Consider the following 15978-nt stretch of genomic DNA (forward strand, 5'->3'; position numbering starts at 1 on the left):
TATGCATAAGGGCTCATGCATCAGCTTTATGCATAAGGCCTTATGCATAGTGCTTTATGCATAATGCTCATGCATAGCTTTATGCATAATGAATGTTGAGGGATAATTCATGTGTATGCTCTTATTAAAGTGTCCATGTGGGCTTTGTTATGTGTGTGTGGAAACATGTCTCGCAATCCATATGAGACACCGGCTTACTCTCCATCCTTTTCTCCATATTCCATGTCGGCTGACCAGTTAATGGGTTTTTTAGCACAAGCCACGCTCGAGCAAAAAGCGATGGCACAACAATATTTTGGGAGAGGGGTAGGCACTTCGGCCGCACCTGGGCACCACCACTGCTAACCCTAGTTCACCTGTAGAAACCCCACAAAGAGCCACGAACCCCTCCCTCAAGTCACTCGTCCACTCGCATATAGCACAACGCTCGAGTAGTGGAGGTGGAGGCGGTTGTTGTCCAAGTGGGGGCATGGATGGGTCTACGCCCCCACGTGAGCATCCTTCCCATCTTGCACCAGAAGCACTCCTCCACGCTCACGATCATCTCGTGACATTTTGACACACAGCCCTCAACACCTGGTGATGGAGAAAAATTTTACACAATTTGCAATGGCAATGTGGTTTTGGATAATGTTGGGCAAGAGATGAAGAGCCGCATCCGCGAGCTTTGCCACATTGTCTTTGCAAATGACTTTACGGCCAAAGTTGGATAAAGACAAGAAAGATAGAGTTATAAATCAAATCAAGGATGAGTACAAGCCGGCCGCCGACGATAGTGATGTCATCCCCATAAGGTGGATAAAGGACCACATGGTGGATGTCATGAAACATTGGCTCGGGGAGATGTGCTAGGAGAGTGAAGGTAGGGGGTGAGATGCCTTGTACATGAGCACTGAGGATTGGAATGAGGAGAGGCAAAAGCATGCTTAAAATCACCAATGCTACAAGCAACAAGAGGATGCAGCTAAAGCCCGAATGGAGAGTGTAAGAAGCTCTCACCTTGCAAGCGGCGGTTGGGATGCATTCCATGTCTACTTTGTAAGTATCAACATTTATTTTGTATGTTTCATTTGATGTTATGTCTACTTTGTAAGTATCAACGCTTATCTTGTTGTTTTAGTACTTTTAGAATCAAGTGATTGGTTGGCCAGCAACGGGAGAAGAGGAGGACATTGCCTGCTGCCATAACACATACTTTCATTTGGAGAAGCTTCAACAAGAAGGCACCAACCTCAATTGGGGGCGCATTGTAGATATGGTAAGTGCGGCAAGCCTTAACCTTATGATTTGTATACTTGCTTTGCCTTGTTGTATTAGATTGTTGTTTTGGTACACCAAAAAAAGTGTCTTGTATAGTTTTTGCAGGGACCAATGCCTGATCCTAAGAGTGAGGGCTCCGCATAGAGTGGCCTTGCGCATGTCTTTCCCCTTGTACAAACACATTTTGGTCAGCTCACATCTTTGTTTGAGCTTGTATAGATTGTATGTGCAAATTTTGGCTTATCGCGTTGTCATGACGTGGGCGGTATTACTGGGAAAGTGCAGGACTTCTGGCTGTGGGAGTACGTAGTAGAAACTCCCTTAGCTTTTGTTCCCTTTACCTCTCACTCAAGGTCCAAGAGTATGTGAGATTCCACTTAATTTGCCGCTTAAATTCGATCTGATGGTGCTGGGTTGCAGTTCTTTTGAAATAACATTTGTACACATTTACTTCACCCCCCCCATCTCCTTACAAATCACACCCACAAGTTGACAAAAATCCCGTAGCATTTCGGTACACTGGATTGCTCAAATATGGAGAAAAAAAAACACATAAAGTTCAGCCATGAAAAGACTTCATCATCCCCCTAATCATGAGATTCCATCAAAGCTTAAACAAGCACACAGAAGCGATTTCGGATAAATCGAGGGCGAAAAACTGCTTCCATATGATCATTCGACACATCATTGACGGCGGCATCAGAAACCTGCTATTTTTGGTAGTTTTTTACCCGCATTGAACTTTCTAGGCGAGGTATGTACACTGAGATGATGCAAACCTCACATCCATATTCCCAAAACCATATTAGGCATATTCACAATGCATTAACCATAAACAGCGCCGCACCTAGGGCTCCAACTCCCCGATAAGGTATGTTCATCAACGGCTACCGTGTAGAGGCATATATACATCATGTACACTGTGGCACTCAATCCCATTCATGTGAACCCATGTTAAATGGATTTATTCATATGGTTTTACATTATGGACGTGCCACGGCACGACATCCACCCCCTCGAAACCTGCACATCCTTCGGCATGTGCCAAGTTTTCATTAAGGTCCACGAATATCTGGATGTCATCCTCATTTTCTTCGTTACTTGGAAGATCATCCTCTTCCTCTTCACCTATATCCATGGTATCACTGTCAGGTTGTTCTTCTTGAACCTCTTGTGAATCAAAAGGATCACTGTCATGTCTTCTTTTGAACATCTTGATCCTTTTGCCTGCTATCTACAGGGTTCTTTATCTCCATCCCGTCAAGCTCACACAAGGTATATGTAGCATTCCCATGCACATGCTTAACAATGTAAGGGCCAAACCATCTTTTTGCAAATTTCCTTTGCACGGTGAATTGGTTGTCAAGACTGCTATCATACATTAAGACCCAATCACCTTCTTCAATCGGTTTTGGCCGGGGTCTGTGTCTTCTATCAAATCTTTTTTTTTTTTCAACCTCGCATCCTTAAGACAAGCTTTAGCAAGCTCCACATCTTCAGGCCTCCTCTCTAGTTGCCTTATACGCAGTGCTAGGAGGTCCTCTCTATTCAACCCTTCTTCCCAGGTAATACATTCCAAGTAGGGACTACTTCTTCAATTGGCATTACTGGCTTCTGACCATACATTAATTCTGCAGGCATGTATCCTGTCACTGAACTACAGTTTGTACGGTCAGCCCATAAAGCATATGGCAACAGCCTTGGCCACTCTCCCATTCTTCCTTTGCATGCCTTAGCCAAAGCTTTAATGATTGGAGGATGCCCTCGCTCGCTTTTACCATTGCCTTCAGGGTTGTAAGCACATGTTAGGGCCAGTTTGATGCCGATTCTGGAGAAGAATTCCCTTGCTTCTTCAGCATCTAGCTCACCCCTGTCAGCTGTTATTTTCCCAACACAACCATACCGGCAAATCACATCTTCCAAGAGAAATTTGCATACTGTTTCTATGCTCTTTGTTCTAAGAGCACGTCCTTCCACCTGGTTTGTCAGGTCTTCTCTTGCAAGTGCTACATACCGCATCTGCTAGATCCCCAAAGGCATTGTAACTAAATCCACTACCCATTTGTAATGCATAGCAGGTGGATAAGTAGGATGCAATGCATCACGATGCCGTACATTTGAGTACATTTGGCATGCTACACACGTTTCCACAAATTGAGCTACATCTTTATACATGCCTTTCCACCAATACCTTTCTTTGATTTTGGCAAAAGTTGCCCATACACTTCGATGTCTGGCCCATAGACTCTCATGAAACTCCTTGATAAGCTTCTGTTGAGTCTCTTTATCGCATATAACCCTTTGGGGCATAGCATTCCTCTGTTTTGGATGCTTCCACAGGTACCCATCCTTCAGGAAATACCCATATGCTTTCTTGCGGATCCTCTTGAATTCTGAGTTAGACCAATTCTCATGCCTTGTCAAGGTTCTCAAGTATTGGCCAATAAGCAGCCAATCTCCTTCATACATTTCCTCTATGAAAGACTCAAGTGCATTAGACAGGCAAGCATGGTCTCCCTTTGCATGTGCACTAGTATAAAACTTTGTGCCTACATCATCAGTGTCACTGATCATCCCTTCTTCATCTTCGTACCTGGCTCTTGACAACATATCTGCAAACTGGGTTATCCTTTCCTGCAATATGCTCAAACTCAGGGTTCAGTGACTTAATATAGGCAATCCATCTGAGCATGGCAATATCTCGAGTGCTGCAACTTGTAATTATCCTAAGGAGTGGCAAGCAGTCAGTTTCCACAAGCACAGATGCCCCTATTAGGTATTCTTTTTCACATTTTAGGGCGGTGACTACTCCCCACAACTCCCTTTTGATCTGTGGATAATTTTGTTGGCGAATGCTTAATACCTTTGCTCCAAATCTGATTACATGCCTATGATCTTCTTCATCATCTTTCCCTACTGCCTATCCTATCCCAGTAGGGCTAGTATCAACTGTTACAATCACAGGCCTGCCACACTCATAATCCACCTTCCTTAGAGTAGGTGATGATTGCAGCAGTCGTTTTAGCTTTTGCATGGCCTTTATATGCACGACACTCCATAAAAACCTCTGATTTTTCCTTAGCAGCTGGTAGAGAGGATCTGCAACATGTGCATAATGCGGGATCCATATGAGGTAAAAGACACATGCACCAAGAAATCTCCTCACCTCTGTAACATTAATGCATGTCTCTTTCATCCTTTGTATCGCATCTATTTTGGTTGGACAGGGTCGGCGGCCATAGGTACTACAAAGATGTCCTACAATTAGTACTTCACCAACCCCAAACACTGATTTCAGTCCAGATAAAGTGAGATTCACCTCTTCAAGCCTGGATAAAATTTTATCACAATCATTTATGTGGTCTGCCCCACAAACTTGCGGCACCCCCTCGAATCCAAAACTCCATCTTTTTCTTTTTCATCACAACCTTTTATGGGTACATCGTCCAAAAAAGGCATAGTTATTTGTGGTATGAAGTCTCGTAAGACTTTGTTCATACCATTCATCATGTGCGCCACTGAGTTGGTAGCTCCCTGTGGTAAGGTGCACATCCTTACCAAACCCAAAGGTGTTTTCATTGTGGTCAAGTCCCTGCTTTGAATATCCAACTGGAACTGATCATATCCTGAATACAGATCACCCATAGAGTATATTGATTTCCCTGCAAATGCTTCTGCAAACTCATCCACAATCGGTCCTGTTCCCACATTCCTAATTGTGACCTTGTTCACAGGTTGCATATCTTGAATAAAGCGTAACGCTCCATTTTTCTTAGGCACGGTAAACCATCTGTTGGAGTATGGAGCACATGATGGCTCCAAAATTCCCATCATGATTTTCTCCTTTAGTACTTGCATTAGCTTTGGCAAGAGAGCTTTTGGTACTGGAATTAGCCGTAGGTTCCAAGGCACATGCGGAATAGTGAAGATCACCATTGGCGCTATTACGCTTGGATCAACACATCCTATCTCATGTGGCTGAAAAGCAAAGGCCTTCCCATGCTTTACAAGCGTCTCTTCAAAGCATTCCTTTTCAACTAGTGACAGGAAATCCTTGTCGCCAATCTTCAACTCTTTTAAGGTTTCCTGTGTAAACTTATGCCCAATTTTCTTTGGATCCCTGAGATTCGGTTGCATAGAGGCTTCATCCATCTTTTCCTTGCTTTCTGGTGGCAGGGGCAAGGCAACTGGTTTTACCTTCTTTGCAACTATTTTATACTTTGTATCAACTCGAGCATCTGTCCCACAATACATACCTTTGCATTCCACTTCTTCAAATTCCTTGATTACATCATACATACCCACAGACGATACTTTCACCATCTCATTCCCACCCTGCAAGCATGAACTTTCCATGGCAAAAAGCTCACCCATAGTATCCACAAATGACACCTCATCAAGGACACCTGATATAAACTCATCCTTCTTCAAAAGACCACACTGTTCAAAACTTTTTTGTACATTTTGTACATATTGATGCATACCACGCTTCAAATCCTTGCTTTTTACATATGCTACTGACCCATGGCTAGAAAATCCCTGAAAGTTTGCTGAAAAGTTATTTACATTGATTGAGTTCTGCGAGAACTCATTGTCCCTCGTACCATTGTAATCCCGCTTTACAATGGCACCTGGCCAAAATCCCTCATCTCCCTATAGTTCATGAATTCCCTATTTATCTTTGGGAGTGGCTGTTCTCTCAAAGTCTCACGGTTCCTTTCATGATTGATGCAAACTGTCAGGAACTGAACAGCTTTCTTGCCATCTTTGTTCCTTATTCTTGCATATGCCGAGCCATCATCCAAGACTTTTGTCTCCATCCTCACAGCCATTATATAGGGTTGTCCAAGGATGAGGGGATACGATGACATCTCCTGGACAAAGAAATTTTGATCATCTTTCACATCTCCTATGGTTAACCTTACATTTGGATAGGCTGCGTAGAGCTCTCCAGACGAGTTATTAGCCGCCCTGATCATCCATCCATGGTCTACATCCATTGGCAACTTACATTTGTTGTAGAGGTTCTTGGCCATTAGATTTATCTCTGACCCATGGTCGATTAAGGCGACATACGGCTCTTCCAAGTCTCCTATCTTGACAAGGGTTTCTGTTGTGGCCCTTGCCCAGTGGCTTCTGGAGTACTGGCTTTTTGCAAGATCTTTCTTTTCATCATCCTCATCCTCAAAGTGCACCTGTCGTGCTCCTCTAGTTGAGTGACTGCATTCCACCACATCTTCTTTCTCTTCCTTTTGTTGTACCTGAATTCCATGGGTTTTGGAAGTGCTTGTCTCCCCCTGAATAGACTCAATCAGCGACCTGTCTTTTCCTTCGTATAATATCAATTATCTCATCATGGAATTCTTTCTTTGCAATCTCTAAGACTTCTCCCAATGTAAATTCCACCTTGCTGTTCAAAATCCTTTCTTCAAGCACTTTTTTAAGGTCCCGTTTGCAGCTTCGATATCAGACTGGAGCTTGTAGAGTGGACTTTTCCCTTTACTCTTCTCCTTTTCCTGCTTTGTCTTTGCTGGAGCTTCTTCCATTGATACTTCCTGCGGAGGCTGATTAGGTGGCAGAGGCACCTTTGATGGTCCAACGGGTGACCCTTTTTGATGGCCCTCCTTCCTCAATTTCCCTCTTACGCTTTTCCTCTACCTATGCCTCATTATTATAGCATTTTGAAATATAGGCATGAATAGATAAAGAATCCACAGGATCTTCCCAGCCAGTCTCCCGCCTCGTGCAAAGCTTGCTTAGACACTTTCTTTGATGCAATTAGCTCCATCGTTGGCCAGAAATCCTCATTTTCACGGTCATCATCCTTTTTAGATTCCTGCTTTGATTGGCTGGCTTTTAACCCATAGGTTGCTGCCTCAACCATAGAGATGGCATGGCTGGCAGCCATATCTTCCACTAGCTTTTTCATCCCTCCTTTCCCGAAATTTGTGCTTAATGGAAGACCAGTCTCAGTAAGGTGGATTTTTCCGTCCTCGAAAAATACAAGTTGACTTCTAAGGGCTTCCTAACTAACACATTCTTTTTTTGCATGTTCTGGGTCGTCACACCATATACATCTGAACATAAACCCCTCCTTGCTTTGAGCTTTTTGTACAGGAACCTGCCCTGATGATTGCCCTCTTTCCTCAAGCCTAGACATCTTCAATTTTAGGTCCCGTATGCCTTTAATAAACTCATCCATTGGCCCTTCTACCTTTGGAATTGCAGTCGCAGGTTTTGTTGGGCTCTTAGGGGTAACAGTTATAGGAGTTACCGAGCTCATCACCATTTTATCCCTCCGTCTCGCTGCCGCTTTGCTAGCATGGTTATAGCATCCTTCACATCATTCTAATCATTCTTTAGCCCCTGCTCCGTGTCCTTATCCTCAAGGAGAATTTCCAATTTTTCCTGGAGATCTTTGCCAGCTGCTTGCAAGAAGAGCTCTATTTTCTCCCTGTCTAAAATTGTGCGCTCTGTCCTTGACAACTAGGCATAGCGCTTCTCGAATTCTCTTAGCAACTCCGTGGTGGCAGAAACTCTAATTTTGGGTTTTGTAACCCACTCCAAGAAAGTACGCTTGGTCACCCGCTCGGAATCCTCCATAAAATATTCGTCCTTCAAAGCGAGCTTAAACTCTTCCCAATTTTTGCCACCATGCGCTACCTGGATTGCTCTTATGTGCTCTCTTATCTCAGGAATGCAGACCAGTTCAAAGCTTCGAACCATTTCCTGCTCAGTCACCCTATTTAGCTCCATCTCCTTTGTATAATCACGCATGTACTTTGTGATATCCTTTCCATCGAATTGGTCGACCTTCGTTACGACTGACTGCAGCGCTTTAGTCGTGGAAATTTGCTCCCTCCCGGCCGCTTGCTGCTGTTGCATATACATTGAAAACATTTGAAACATTTGCATAACCCCGGGGTCAAAATGCACCCCCTGCCCCTTTGGATTCTCCGCCATTGCTTACACCCTGTAATTCCACCACCTACTCTAACCCCAGCAGTTTCACGTCGGGTTCACCAAAGCTGTCATGACGTGGGCGGTATTGCTGGGAAAGTGCAGGACTTCTGGCTGTGGGAGTACGTAGTAGAAACTCCCTTAGCTTTTGTTCCCTTTACCTCTCACTCAAGGTCCAAGAGTATGTGAAACTCCACTTAATTTGCTGCTTAAATTCGATCTGATGGTGCTGGGTTGCAGTTCTTTTGAAATAACATTTGTACACATTTACTTCACCCCCCATCTCCTTACAAATCACACCCACAAGTTGACAAAAATCCCGCAGCATTTCGGTACACAGGATTGCTCAAATATGGAGAAAAAAAAACACATAAAGTTCAGCCATGAAAAGACTTCATCATCCCCCTAATCATGAGATTCCATCAAAGCTTAAACAAGCACATAGAAGCGATTTCGGATAAATCGGGGGTGAAAAACTGCTTCCATATGATCATTCGACACATCATTGATGGCGGCGTCAGAAACCTGCTATTTTTGGCAGTTTTTGCCCGCATTGAACTTTCTAGGCGAGGTATGTACACTGAGATGATGCAAACCTCACATCCATATTCCCAAAACCATATTAGGCATATTCACAATGCATTTACCATAAACGGTGCCGCACCCACAGGGCTCCAACTCCCCGATAAGGTATGTTTATCAACGGCTGCCGCATAGAGGCATATATACATCATGTACGTTGTGGCACTCAATCCCATTCATGTGAACCCATGTAAAATGGATTTATTCATATGGTTTTACATTATGGACGTGCCACAGCACGACAGCGTGTTAGAGCTTGATATGTAAATTTTAATTTTGGCTTGTCTTGTCAGAGCTTGATATGCAAATTTCACATCTTGTAATATAATTTGGCCATTGTTTGCACTTGTGTGAATTGTGTACCTACTTTGTAAAGTCGAAAACGTTATGGCACGCTCTCTAACTTTTTCAACAAATTTGCTTCCTTCTTCACATGAGAGTACAGTTGCCTTTGGTACTCTAGAAATTTGGTATAATGGTGCATCCAGCTATATAAGACTGCAGCTGGATGCACCATTATCCCAAAAAAAATAATACCTGCACGCGTCGAAAGTTTCCTGCATCCATCCATCGAAAAGAGCGTCTAAATGACAATCGAAATAAGTGTTGAAATATGCGTCGAAATAACTGTCAAAATAGTAGTCAAAATATCAATCTCAAGATAGTCGTCGAAAATACCGTCGAAAAATTTATGGTAAAATTACTTTTTTTGACTCTTGTTTTGACACTTATTTCGGCACTTATTTCGACGTTTCTATTTCGACACTTTTTTCAATGGGTATTCTGATGTTTAGGGGATTTTAAGATTAGTTCTAAAGCATCAAAAAAATCATGGATAATGGCCCCGCCTCTTATAGTGCCTCTTTCAATCTAGGATGAATTAATATGATTTTTATATATCATAAATAGTTTTAAAAGAATTAATCATCCTTTTTCCTAGATTAAAAATCATGAAAATAACTAATCTCTTTTTCTAGCTTGTCAAGCTTAGAGTTTGGGTTAAGATAAAGAGATTATTATTAAGAATCATCCTCCTACCAAGGATCTAGCCATAAGAATGACTAATCTTTCCAAAAGAGAGACTTTCTAAAAGAAATCGTTATAATTAAGCATAAAACTTAACATTAATCTAAATAAACATTATGAATCTATGGAAATCTTGATTTGAAGAAAAAGCCATTGATTAGAAAGCTTCTCAAGCTTTAGAGGGGTTAAGAAGAAGAAAATCATTGAGAAAATTGAAAGAAAACCATTAAAATAGGTTTACCTTTGATTTTGACTTGTTTCTTTGGGAGAAGTGAAGCCCCCAAGCAAGTCCTTGGCCACCAAGAGAGGGAGGGTAATATTCAAGAGAGGATGGAGGAAAGAGAAGCTCCAAAGCTCTCAAGAGAAGACGCAAATTAGATAGATAATAGAAATATGCTAATTTAGAGATAATACTAGCACGATGTTTCTCCCATATGAGAATACAAAGGAATGAGGGTCTACTTGTAGATGAGGGAGGCCACTAACCATGTCCAAGTGGGTTCTAGAGCCTTCCAGCTTCAGTTTGACCCAATTCGGACAAGATTTGGATCAATTTGGCTCCCTTTTGATCTAGTTTGCACCAGGAGAGAGGAGAGATGAAATATCTTGATTATTTTGAATTAAAAAAGCCAAACAATGATGATAAAGAAGTCCCCTAGCTCAAGTGGGTTTTCCACCTTACTGATGTGTCAAAAATGTATCATTTCACTTAAATATCTCATTTTTTTACTAATATACCTTAGTTTTGAACTAATAAACCTTGTACTCAGTCAACTCTTCATCTTATGTGAGCATTTACTCATTTTTGGGCTATTTTATTTTATTCATTGTAATTGTATTTATCTCATCCCAACACTTGGATGAATCCTATTGGCCCTTTGGAACCTTATTTGGACCTTAATCCAAAAATTTCTGAAAATGTGGACCCTTAGGCTAAGGTCTCTTATACACATATTCAATTAATTCCTAATGCACATTGGAAAGTTCATTTTGAACTTCTGTTTGAGGGGAATTCATCTTAGACATTAGGGAAATTTTTGTATCCAAAAATATCTCAATTTTGAATTACCTCTCTCTAGATATTTTATCTCTCTAGGCCAAAACAAGGTAAAACAAGATCTTTTTCCATTTTTGAGGGAGAAATGATTACAAGAGATGGAAGGGGAGGTTCTCACACCTTTACATCTCAAAAGCTGGAAGGAGGAATCTTACATGCGAAGCTTAGGATACAATAGTACACTTGGTATGGGTTACACTCCCATGCCAGCCACACTTGCACCCACACCACCACCCTAGGTAGATTTATCAAGACATTTCGTCACACCCATTACCACACAACAACCACTTATTACACCCACAAAACCACCTGTTACACCCATACCAGCACACCCATCATGGAGTATGAGAGTTGGTGTCACTTTGCCTACTGAAGCTGTATATATCATGGACAAGTTAGTCAAGTGAAATGATTACTTTTTTAAATTCAGGAAACAAGAGTTCCTGGATGACTCGTACAACAAAATACAATGTACAAAGAGGGTTACATATACACCCTAGACCTAGATGGTGTTTTGGCAAAACATCATGTCCAAGACCCATGAATGAAAAGGAGATTTACCTATCCTACATGTTGTTGAGATGTCAAGCTCAACATGAGCTAACACTCACGAGGCGCTTGCATGACCATTGGACATTTGCATCACTGGTACGTTTGGTAGTAACTGGCACACCGACATATCTTCGCGAGAGATTCTACAACTAGTCCATACCTACCCACTCCATTTTAGCATGTTCACGTTATGGACCACTTGTAAATACTCTAGTATGTGTGTTAGTCACTTAATTTCCTTTGTAGACCTCGTGTGTTGAAGAACAAGAACAATTTTTAGCCTCTCAACTTGTGTGTTCTCTTCTAGGGTTTGTGAGAGTGTGTATGCTTGTAAGATCTCAATCTCCCTTCTCCCCTGCATTTTTTCATGGTATTAGAGCTTCGTTCATGCTAAGGAGCTTAACGGCAAGAATGCGACGCACATAAAGCGGTACGAGAGTAAGAGCTTCATCTACTCTTCCCCCTTTGTGTTGGGGCTACTACATCCTTGTTGGGAGCTCTTTGGGAGGCACTCGCAAATGAACTCCAATTAAGGAGCTGTGTTTGTGGGAGCGGAGCTATAGGGAAACTATATTGTCTTCGCGAGAGTGGAGCTACAACAAGTAAGTTTTAATTTGTGCAAATTTCTATTTTTGAAACTACGAGAAGGGCAATTTGTTGTGCAAACGTTGTGTGCATTGTAAAGAGGTTTTAAATTTGCCATTGGGTGTATGTATGCAAATTGAGGTCACTGGTTGTGATAGTTTGGGTGCATTATAGTACCGCTACAAAGAATACAACAGTTTGTGCAGGTCAAACAAAGAGTGTTGTTTTGGTGAGTCTGTGTTCTAGATAAGATGTCAAATGATGGAATTAACTAGATTGTTGTAGAGAAGCTTGACAAGAGCAACTTCCATGCTTGGAGGTCTAGATTGACAAATTTTATGATGATGGGAAAAGGGCTCTTGGGACTACATATTGAAGGTGAACATGAGAAGAAACTAGAGATATCGAAGATTAATCCAACTGCTTGTAGATGAAAAAGAATAAAAGGGTAGGAATCAAGGAGCAAGAAAAGTCATGTATTGACTTTCTATTAGCACATAGGAGACCATGATTGGGCATATACATGATTCCAAGTCACCCAAGGAGGCACGAGACACCTTAGTGAGAGAAATTGCATGAAACTAACACCAAGGCACAAAAGATTCATTTGAAGAATGAGCTTCATATTGTGGAGAAGAAAAATATGTTTATGAAATATTATGCCTTGAATATCAAGGGCATTGTGGAATCCTTTGCATCTATTGGTGTTTTTGTTGATGATGATGATAAGGTGGAAGTATGTCTATGTAGTCTTAGGCCATAATACAAGGCATTCAAGACGTCTATTCAGACTCACGAGAACATTCCATGCTTTATAGATTTAGTGTCAATGTTGATCATTAAAGAAAAGAGTTTGGGTGAAGACCAGTCTTCACAAAACAAAGGCAGTCTGGAGCAGCATACATTCTACACAAATGCAGGTAGAGGATGAGGTAGAGGCCGTGGACGTGGCCAAGGTGGTGGCCAAATAGGTAATCAAAATTATGGTCAAGTAGCAACACCAACCTTCCCATGAATCACAACAACAACATACAGGTGGAAGAGGCCAGTTTTGAGGCCAGAGGGAGTCAAAGAGGTTGTGGTTTTTTGGCAAAGGTACCATAATGATTCTCAACCAGAGCAGCAATAGTTTGAGGATTCACAACAATAACACACAAGTGGAAGAGGCCAATTTAGAGGTAGGGGAGCCAAAGAGGTCATGGTAATTAGCAAAGGCATCTCATGAGATAGAACAAGCATTGAGGACAAAGAAGAATATGCCACATAGCTATTGGGATGAGGCTATGTCTACAATAGTTTATAACATGAATAGGACCCCTACTACAGCCATACAAGATGTAATGCCAAAGGAGAAAATTACTCGCAAGAAACATGATTTGTCTCACTTGAAACTTTTTGGATGTATTGCATATGTGCATTTGCCAGATGAGTTCTCTAGTAAGCTGGATCCAAAGGCAAAAAAATGTGTGTTTATTGGGTATTTCGTTAAGCAAATAGAATATAGATGTTATAATCTAGCTACATGTGAATTGAGTGTAAGAAGCGATGTTATATTTGATAAGATGAGTAACTGGTATGCTACTAAAGAAGATCTTGTTGGGGATGATGTAAGTGGAAATGTGGTTGCACATAATACAAGTTAGTAATCATAGTCATTGAGTGGACTAGAAGATTCCTTGTGCAATGGTTCTATTGATAGACCATGGAGTTACAAGCTACGTCATAATAGCAATCCTAGAAATATAGTTGGTACATCACATCAAGGGAAAGAGAAATTGGTTGAGCCCCTTGGTACATCACATCAAGGGAAAGAGAAAGTGGTTGAGCCCCTTGGTAGCCTGATATTTTTGCAGGGCATTCTTTCGTTGATGGAGAGTCTAATGGCTCAGAAATAAGCCTTGATGAGGATTTTGGGATTCTAGCAAATGAGGACACCTGTGTAAAGAAGCCTTTGGATGACATGAATGCAAAGTTACAAAGATATGGATGGGTTAAAAACCCGTTACTGAGGGTGACTTACGATGGCTATGTAGCACAACACTATGCTTACATGGCAAAAGTTGTGCTAGTTATAGAGCCCACATGTTTTGATGAGGCTATTGAAAATGTGTATTGGGAGAAAGCTATGGATGAGGAGATGGATGCCTTGTATGGAAATGAGACTTGGGATTTGGTTCCATTGCCTGAAGGCAAGAAAGCTATTGGATGTAAGTGGGTGTATAAGGTGAAACATAACAGTGATGGTAGCATAAAGAGGTACAAGGCTAGATTGATAGCCAAAGAATATGCACAGAGACATGGGATTGCTTATGAGGAGATGTTTTCCCCAGATGCAAACATGGCAACTATGAGAGCTATGATTGCGGTGGCTTTAGCTAAAGGTTGGTTTTTACATCAAATGGATGTAAAAAATGTATTGTTGCATGGTCACTTGCAAGAATGAGTTTATTTGGATCAACCACCTAGTTTTGGAGGATACAAGTCATCCAAGCTTCGTAAGGCCTTGTATGGGCTGAAGCAAGATCCACAAGCATGGACAAGATTGTTGAGTATATTTTCACTATTGGTTTTCATATGGCAGATGTAGATCACTCTTTGTATGTGCGCAAGAGTGATAAGGGACAACTTGGAAGAGATTGAGCATGTGAAATTTTTTCTTAAAAGGAAGTTTTGACACGAAGAATTTGGGAGATCTATGCTACTTTTTGGGCATTAAGGTCATTCACACACCTGATGGTCTTGTCCGTCGTCTCACAGAGAAAGTATGTATTAGACATGTTGTCTAGGTTTGGGATGGTGGTGCTCATGGTGATGGCGCCTATCCAGTTTATCACCCAGTGAAGCAGTTGAGAGCTCTAGTAGATGACCAGATGGCGGCATGGCTGCAATAGATGTGCCTCTGGGAGTTCTCTATGATTGGGCAACAATTCCTATGGGAGTTCTCTATGATTGGGCAAACAATTCCTATGGGAGTTCTCTACACTAGATTGGGCAAGCTCTAGTGGATGACCAGATGGCGGCATGGCTGCAATAGATGTGCGTCTGGGAGTTCTCTATGATTGGGCAACAATTCCTATGGGAGTTCTCTACACTAGATTGGGAAAGTATTTTGCTTACATAGGAGTTAGCCGTGGGTGATGAGGTACACATCAGAGGGGAGCGTTGCCTCTATTAACACAGAAGAGCGGGTGCACCACACCCTATTCCTACCACATCAATCCACACTCCTTCTGGGAGAGAGTTTTTAGAGACAAACAATGGTTAGAATACAAGCTGATGGGATGCTCCTTATACACCTCTGCCAGGGGTATCATTGGTTCTTAGAGGAGGCGATCTAGATGCAGGCAAAAACTTATACAATCTCTGTTAAGGCTAAAGGATACTTGGATACAACTGAATGCAGGCTTGTGGCATGGGCCAAAGTGTTGAAGTTGAGGATCCAATAGGAAGCAGCTAGGGTCGCAGTGCAGATAGCTAGAAACGCCACTGGGAACTCGAAGCTGGGGCAGTTCCTCATAATTCTATTTCTAGACCCAGAGCATTTTGTGCCAAGGAGCAGATTGGCCGACCCAATTCCTGAGGTGGTAGCCACCACCATTAGCTCAGAGCATCAGATGGAGGCCAGGGCACTGCTTGCAGTCTAAGAGGAGACCCCATAGTTGTCAGTACCAGGAACAAGCTACGACTAGCGGAGGCATAGAAGAAGAGGTAGCTGAACTCACGGAAAGACCTGCCTCTCGGTAGCCCCGATTTCCCACACTCCTTTCCTTGAATTGGGGAAATGAAAGATTTAAGAGGTAGGATCATCTACCTATAAAAGATGGAGGAGTCCGTGCACCCTGCACCGGCATCGGCAGTTGTGCCGACACCTAGCACACATGCAGAGGCAGAGGTAGAGGCTGCACAGACTGTGGCAACAGTTCCGGTGAGGATTGAACAACCCGCAAGGGGATTTC

The sequence above is a fragment of the Cibotium barometz genome, chromosome 47, assembly GCF_041138505.1.
Source record: "Cibotium barometz isolate CiBa-2024 chromosome 47, ASM4113850v1, whole genome shotgun sequence".
NCBI lineage: Eukaryota > Viridiplantae > Streptophyta > Polypodiopsida > Cyatheales > Cibotiaceae > Cibotium > Cibotium barometz.